This window comes from Onychomys torridus, chromosome 8 (genome assembly GCF_903995425.1).
Source record: "Onychomys torridus chromosome 8, mOncTor1.1, whole genome shotgun sequence".
NCBI lineage: Eukaryota > Metazoa > Chordata > Mammalia > Rodentia > Cricetidae > Onychomys > Onychomys torridus.
This window is the reverse complement of record NC_050450.1, coordinates 91587023-91595695: the sequence shown is the minus strand read 5'-3', so window position 1 is coordinate 91595695 and position 8673 is coordinate 91587023. Positions and strand designations below refer to the sequence as shown.

Sequence of the window (8673 nt, the reverse complement as noted above, 5' to 3'; positions counted from 1 at the left end):
CATGTAGCCTCCCCTCCAAAAGCGGCGCTTGAGTGTCACAGGTGTGCCAAGCCAGCACTTCCCTGGAGTCCACTGTTTGGGAGATCTGCCTGTAGCTATGCCCCAGCTACAGTGCACTGAGAACCTCACTGTGAAACTCCCAAGAGAGGGGAACAGTGGAGGAGGGGGCTGGGAGCTGGAGTAATGAATCCATCTCATAGTCTAATCAACCTTGTATTAAGACACGTACTGTCAAATACGTGTTTTCATTCAGGACACACACACACACAGATACACACACAGACACACACACCCCTACACACACAAAGAAAGGAAGAGAGAGAGAGAGAGGGAGAGAGAGAGAGGAAATACACTTCTCGAGCGTAGTCTTTCAGGGGCTGAAGAAATGGCTTACTGGTTAAAAGCCACTGCTGCTCTTCCAAGGGACCCAACTTCAGTTCTTTGCACCCATGTCGGATGGCTTACAAACCCCTGTAACTCCAGCTCCAGGAGATCCCAACCCTCTTTTGTGCACACATGCAAATACAAAATAAAAACAAATCTTTAGGAGTAGTCACGAGACTTTCTTAAGGATGCCCCAACCACCAACCACCACTGACCCAAACCAGGGGGCTCTTTTGTAGCAAGGCAACGTGGCTTTCCACTATACAGGAATGTACTAGAAACCCTTGCTGGCTGAGGGCGGTTCAGATAATCCAAGTAGCTGTCAACAGGCAGCAGCAGGCTGAGCCAGGATTTGAACCCAAGCCCCTTCTGATGTCTCAGTGAGCAAGTGCCAGGCTCGGGATTGAACTGTTCTCAGGGTGACATAGTCCAAATCAAGGCTTCTCTTGTCCCACCTGGCAGGGAGGTTCCTCCATGGAAGCCTGAAACAGAGCACTGAAACCTATGTAGGCTGTATTTTCCCTATTCATAAAGTTCAATTTATAACTGCCTTTTGGCTGAGACCAAGTGAAGTTTAATTTATAAACTCAGCCTAGTGAGAGATGAACAATAATAACCAAATGTAGAGTAGAGCAATTATAAGATAGACTATAATAAAGGCGAACTAAAGCATGAATTATCTCTGGAATCTTCCAGTTAATATTCTGTGGCCATGGCTGTCCATGTGTAACTGAAGTCAGGGCAGGTGAAAGAGCATATAAAACAGGACTGTATTCATGCACCTGTGGCTGGCTGCCCACAGGCTTCAGGAGGACCGGCAGGTACAGGTGCTGGGCTGGGAGGGGAGGACAGCCCAGCTGGTCCTCTGCCCTCTATTCCTCTGTAAGGGATACTTCCTGTTCTCCAGCCCCAGCTCCTGGCAAAAACAAGGTTTTGGAGACCCTCAGTAGAATCCAGCTTTCCTGATTTCAGCAACAACAACAAAAAAAGGTAATAAAGATTACCTTTCAAAGTCTGCTATTTTCTTTAAAACAGGGGCAGACAGAAAGGCCCCATCAATTTCTATTTTGCCTTGGGCCTCCTAACCACAGCTCCATTTGAAGGTGGGGGTATAGGGATGTTCGGTTCTAGCGCTGTGGGAGAGCAGGCTGGGGGCCAGTCCGGGTTGCCGACCCTCTAATCCCCCCTTATGGAATGTGCTTGATTCCAGGAGGCTAAGGTGCTGGGGGTGGGTGAGCCGCAGAAGGCTCCTTTAAGAAGGTAAGCGTTGGGGCAGGCTATGGCCCTGTTGTTTGACGGTTCTTGATGGATGAGTCCCGATCCTCCTGTCGAGCTCATGTCCCCTCCTCATGTGTCCCCCTCACTCTGTGAGGTCTGGCTTGTGCAAGGAAGCCTGACAGTGTTGGGACATGTTGGCCCCATGGCCTGCAGCAAGAAGGAGGCCTCTGAGGGATGGCTGTTGTCTGGCCCTCTCCTCAGAGGGTTTCTTTTGGGCCTCATGCCTCGGGGTCCAGGGTACTTCCTTCAAAGCTGCAAGATTATTCACCATTAATGCAGCTTGTTTTCTGGACGGATGGACGGGCATGGGGCAAGAGAGGTAGAGGACTTTGCTCCTGGCCAACACTACCAGGGCTTGCAACTGCCTTATTGGGGGTTGAATGTTTGGGGAGCACAGACTGTCTCCCCGAGTGTTGAAAAGGGGAGGGTTAGACCACCCTGGGACTGTTAGAACTTTAGCTCTGGACCTCAGCAGCTGTACAGTTACCACTGAAAGCGCCATGCTGAAACCTAAGCAGGCCAGCATCAGGGAGAGGCAAGTTGGGTTCCTATGCCTGTGCTACCTCTACCACCCCAAATGAGGCCATTCTTAACTTTTATACACTTGCCCTCCTCTGGGTCTTACCCTGACGCCTCGTTCATATTCCACAGGAAACCTTTGCTGATTGCCCACACACCCCACCCTGATCTCGAAGGAGCCTGCTGTAGAGATTACGGGGTCTGAAGAACTCAGGGCAAAGTCTGTGATTCAGTGAGGCTGGAAGGGAGGGAGCAGGAGAGGAAGAAGAGAGATAGCATTATGCCTTCCAGGAGCCAAAGGTGGGGCTGGAGAGCTGGCTCAGCCATTTTAAGAGAATCTGCTGTTCTTGCAGAAGACCACAGTTCAGTTCCCAGTGCTGGCATGGTGGTTGACAACCAGTAACTTCAGGTCCAGGGGAACTGGTGCCCTCTTCTGGCCTTCGTGGGCACCAGGCATGCATGTGGTGCACAAATATGCAGGCAAAAGACCCATGCACATACCATAAAATTAAATCGATCTTAAGAAAGAAAAAAATGTGCTTCGAGCCAGTGGAGGCTGACTGGCTGAGGCAGCAGGAGCTTCAAAGGTGGGCTGTATCCTCACATTTCTAGGAGAAACACAAAAGAGAGAAAAGAAAATCAGAAGATAAGGGCTGTGGTGGAGCTCAGCAGTAGATCCTGCACTCACTGGTATGAACAAGGCTTAGGGTGAGCATTGATTCCTGGGGGGCAGGGCACAGCACATCCCAGTTTGGTTTATGCTGGCCACAGGTTAGGTGCTCAGCAGCCACCTGGGGCTCTCTGTTAGACTGCTAGGCAGTGTGCTTTAGGGCCATGAGGTCAACAATTTCAGATCTCGTATTCAGTCCCTCTGAGCCTGTTTCCTTCTTTGTTAAGATACAATCACTAACAGTAAGGATTTGTAATGAATGAATTGATAGTGGCCCCCTCCCCCAGTGCTAGGAATCAAACTCAGGGCCTTGTGCATGTTGGTACTGTACCATGAAGCCATACTCCCCAGGCCCAAGTCATTCTTCTTCTTCTTCTTCTTTTTTTTTTTTTTTTTTTAAAAATTATTTATTTATTTATTTTTATATATACAGTGTTCTGCCTACATGCCAGAAGAGGGCACCAGATTGCATTATAGATGGTTGTGAGCCACCATATGGTTGCTGGGAATTGAACTCAGGACCTCTGGAAGAGCTTCCAGTGCTCTTATCCTCTGAGCCATCTCTCCAGCCCCTGACCCACCCCCAAGTCATTATTCTTAAGCACCCTGACGGACATTTCTCATTTAGTCCCAAGTCAAGCCTCCTTCCCTCAGGCTTGCACTCTTTCCAAGAACGCCATATAGACAGCTGCCTGCTCCAGGAGACACCAAAGACCATCTCTCTAGTCAGGAGAAGGCTCCTCCTAGAAGCTGTGCTGTGGTCTCTCTGAATGCCAAAGGGCCATAGGAACCATTTAGAAAAATAAAAAGCAAGACCTTTGCCCTAGCCCTGTTCACAGGTAAGGGGGTTAATCAGGAATTTTCTTTCCCTCACTCAGGGCTGCTGGTAGGTCATCCAGCTCTCTGATGACCTGGGGACACATTAGCCTGTGGTAAGTGGGGCTTCCCAGTGCCTTTTATTCTGTTTACAATACACTGGCTTTCCTTAGACGGGTCCCTTCTCTCTCTGCCTTGCTTCTGGCTGTTAATGGCTACGTGAGACTATTTGGGGAAAGACTCTTCAGAGAGGGCAGTTTCCTTGGAGACTGAGTTCCACCTCCACAGCACCTGGGGCAACACCTCCTCCACCTGGTAGGTCCTAGGTTGGGGAGAGGATGAGTGTTTTTCTCAGCTCACTGCAGTCCCTGAATTCAGATCTGTCAACCCCGCTGTCTGCTCAGCTTCAATCTGAGGGGTCAGAGCAAACCCAGAGGTGGCCAGGCAATGTCATCTCTCAGGCTTAGGTAGGGGGTGATGAAAGCTATTGTCTAAAGCAGACCTGATCCAGAGGTGTCCTGTTTATCTGTGACAAGCACTTTGAGTCAATAAGGCAGGAGGATGATACAGCAGCTGCCTGGAGGATGGCATGTGGCTCTAGTCTGGTCCTTGTCCTCTTCCATCTTTAGTCAGGTTGGGCCATCGGCTTAAGTTCTCTGCAGCTCAGTGTCTCTGTGAAGACAAGCAGGGTGGTGATGCTGGTCTGCCTCCCAGCAAGGGATGAGATCAGGGAATGAGAAGTGACTGTTAATGTGTTTAAAGTCAAAGGAGGCATTTACTCAGCACTGCGCACTGTTTAAGTTTTGACTTTTCATAGAGGATGGCTCTCCTGCTGTGGATTGAGTTCTGTCGTTGATTTTGTTTTATTCTTCTGCAGTGCTGGGACAGAGGCCAGAGCCTTGTGATGTGGGCAGTTTTTAATTACCTAAAAACCAATTTTCAAGTAGTTCAGTTTCTGTAACACAGAGTCATGAAAAATACTTGGGAGAATGAGTTATTACATAAAATCCATTTAAGATGACTGTTTTGGGGATACTGGGGATTGAATCTAGGACTTCCTAGGCAAATATTCTACCACTGTGCCACATCCCCACCCCAGGAGGGCCGATATTTAATGAGCACTGCCTCTTATTAGGCTCTGAGCTATGCAGAGTCATAAGATGCATCTCCTTCCCTGAGGATGGTGGACAGAGAATTGAGACACCTCTTTTGAGAGCCAAGAGGAAGTACAAGGTGCAAAGGGAAACAGCTCAGGTTAGTGACCATCCACAGCTTGGGTCTCCAAGGCGCTCCCCAGGGTAGGTGACGTCACAGCTGGGTCTTGAAGAATAAGTGGGGATTGTTCAGGCCTGAAGCAGAGGGAAATGTGTCAGAGGCACAGAGAATAGCAGATGCAAAAGCCAGAAGACACAGAGGCCCTTGTGAAGAGAGCTAAGGATACTACACTTGGAATGGGAGCACGGCCAGAGATGAGACCCCCTACTTTACCCTCCGATTTGCCTGGATACCCTGGCCTGCCTCACCACACATCATCCATGAACTTCAAGGTCCTGCTGAAACCCTATCTCTCTGAACAGCCTTCCCCATCAAGGTTCAAGAACATCTCTTCCTGACCTGTATCTTCTCACCACCTCTCACCACCTTTGTAGTACTGGATATTGAGTCTAGGGTCTACCCATGCAAGGCAGGTAGGTGCTCGCTCTATCACTGAGCTGCATCCTCAGCCCCTACCTCCATGGCAAATTTATATGCTATCATGCATTGTTGGTTTTTCATATGTCCTGATCTTTATCACCCTGACTAGGTAAGGAACTCCTTCAGGTCAACTATCTGCTTTGCTAAATAACAAAAGTACAGGGTCTTAAGCCAGACATGATGACTCATATTTAATCCCAGCATATAGGAGACTGAGGCAGGAAGATGGAGAGTTAGAGGCCATCCTGAGCACTGAGACACTATCTCAATGCCTCTCTCCAGGATTCAGTAGCTTAAACATCATCCATTCTACCCCATCCCTCAGTATCACAGGACAGGAACTTGGGCAGAGTCTCAGAAGGGCCTCTACAGCTTTACACCACATGCTGGCAGTCCTCCAGCAGTGGCTGTGTCTATTTCCATTTGATATTATTACTTTCTAAGGCCAACTGGCCTTTGCAGTTAATCTCCTGTATTCCTTTTTTCTTTCTTTTCTTTTCTTCCTTCCTTCCTTCCTTCCTTTCTTTTTTTTTTTTTTTTTTTTTCTGAGACAGGGTTTCTCTGTGTAGTTTTGGTGCCTGTCCTGGATGTCACTCTGTAGCCCAGGCTGGCCTCAAACTCACAGATATCCACCTGGCTCTGCCTCCCAAGTGCTGGGATTAAAGACATGCATCACCGCCACCCGGCTTGTTCCTTATGATCAATGTGATAACTTCACGAGCTATGGGGTCAGTCTCAAGCTGCATCAGGTAAGAGTCAGATATTTCTTTATACTTATCTTTTTTTAAAAAGATTTATTTATTTATTTATTTATTTATTTATTTATTTATTTATTTATTTATTATGTACACAGAAGAGGGTACCAGATCTCATTACAGATGATTGTGAGCCACCATGTGGGTGCTGGGAATTGAACTCAGGACCTCTGGAAGAGCAGTCGGTGCTCTTAACCTCTGAGCTATCTCTCCATCCCCAGATATTTCTTAAATGAATAGGACTTCTCTTCCAGAGCCCTTCTAACCAATCTTCCCCCTGCCTCTACCAATGGGTTTCAATGTGTGGAAGTCAGGATGTGGTTAACATTAGGGGGAAAAAATCACATTCTAGGAATGCAGTAGAAACTATACTACTCTAATCCTACAAAATTCCTAATTAAATTTGATGTGTTTGTGAATATTTCTTATGGCAAATTTTAGATTGTTAACATGATTGCATTAAGAAACATTCAGGGCAGCTGGAGAGATGTCTTAGCACTTAATACCACTTGTTGCTCTTCCAGAGGACCCAAGTTCAGTTCCCAGCACTCCTATCAGATGACTCACAACCACCAGTAACCAGTAATTCAATTCCAGGGGATCCAATGCCCTCTTCTGGTCTCTTCAGGCATCTGCACTCACAAGCACATAGCCAGGCACATACATATAAAATGAGGAAAATGAAACTCCAAGGACACAAGTGAGCCACCCCTAGGGTGTGTCTGTGAGCATATTTCCAGAAAGGACTGACTAAGGGGAGAGTACTCCCCATGAATATGAGTGTCACTATTCCCTGGGTTGAGATCCCAGACTAAATAAGAGAAAAAAGGAGAAAGCCAACAGAGTGTTAGCCTTCTCCTTTCTCTGTTTTCTGGTCTGCTAAGATGTAGCAAGTAGCTGCCTCCCATTCCCAGTACCGTGAAGCTGCCTGCCCCCATGACTTTCCTGCCAGGATGGATAGTACCTTGTCACACTGTGAACCTAAACCAGCCCTCCCTCTCCTAAGTAGCTTCTTGTCAGGTGTGAGTCACAACAACAAGAGAAGAGACTAGCAAGCACAGGACTCTAGGCAACACCTGCAACTCCTGCTGTCACTAGCAAAGCACAGAAGTGAACTGAGTCAGTAACCACCTGCAGAGGGAAGGGGACGACATGACGTCACAGCCAGCACTAAGCAAATGGCACAAAGAACTGGAAAGTCAAGAAGAGCTACCGAGACCAATGTAGACAGAAGAGCCAGGCCATTATAAATAACAGCTTTGTTCTCTCTCTTTTTTTCCATGGTAGCCAGAAATTCAAAAATAAAGGACAAGAACAGATAGAGTTACCAGGCCCAATTGGGACTTGTGATGTATAAATACTGCAAGGAGTCTTTCTGTATTTATTAAAAAATAAATGAATATGGAATTCCTTTTTTCCTGTTATTTATTCATAGTGTTCTTCATAGGGGGTCATGAATTTTCTAATACAACTTAAAATCAAAATGCCTATACAGCAAGGCCCACAAAAATATTTACCTGGGGTCTCACACAACCCCAAAACAACTCTACCAATACATACAAGTACACACACATACTTCACTGCACATTCCTCACCAGTGAAGTACTAAAAATCTAATAAAGGAGCCCTTTACCTAATCCTCCCCAATCACACTGTCCATTCAACCATAGTTGAAATACAGTCCCCCCTGGTCAAACCCTCTACTGATTCTTCAAGGCCCTATATCCATGCTTCTTGATCCATGAACCCCTCTTGCTCCTCTCCAGGGAAATGGTTCTTGTATCAGTGATAGCCTAAATGCTGATTGCTAGTTTAGATTCAAGGTATGAACCTTCTCAATAGACAGCGAGGAGAGAAACTTCAGGAATGTGTTTTGCTTGTTTTCCTATCCCACATTATCTGTGCATGGCACATAGTGGATGTTCAATAAATGTGAGAGGAATTGGGAAATGTAATGTTAGGGAAAGAACGAACATGGGCAGGCAGTCTCTTGGGACACAAAACTGGGAGGGATGCAGGATACAGGAAAATAGAAGGTTCAGCTCACCAAAGGAAGAGGAACAACTCCTCCCTTGGGAGGAACTATAGATAAGAACCTAGATGGATGGAAATGAGATGGGTCTAGGTGAAGACAAGTGTTTGAACCCTTCCAAATCCTAATCCAAATGTCACCCGCCCTTCATGTCTTTCAAAAATTTCCCATTGACGACAACCCCAGTTCATAGTCTTTGCATTTATTGGGATTTTCTACCTTTTGGAATTGTTTATTTGCATACAGATCGTATTTCCTTTTCTAGTCCGACCTCTTGAAGGACAGGAGGCATTTGGTCGTTCCACGTCACACAGGACAAATGCTAACCCCTCACTCACTGTGGGTTTAACGGAAATCAACAGAAGAAGATGAGAAGACTAGTGGGCTGACAGGTTCGAGACCGGAAAAACATTTGTGTTGAGGTGCGAAATCCCCAGACCCGTAATTGCACAGTTTAAGGCGAAGTCAAGCCGGAAAACACAGGGAAGAGCGTTGCTTGTGACTTCTTGCTGAGGCTCTGACGT

General features: G+C 46.9%; 1 long non-coding RNA gene across 1 annotated transcript; it reads right to left on the bottom strand.

The window, feature by feature from the left end:
* Window positions 1-559: 559 nt before the first annotated feature.
* LOC118589567 lies at window positions 560-8658 on the bottom strand. Its single transcript, XR_004945677.1, has 3 exons — window positions 8369-8658; window positions 4170-4339; window positions 560-2789 (listed from the first exon to the last, which is right to left on the bottom strand). It is a non-coding gene; the product is annotated as an uncharacterized LOC118589567 (long non-coding RNA).
* Between the last annotated feature and the right edge of the window lie 15 nt (window positions 8659-8673).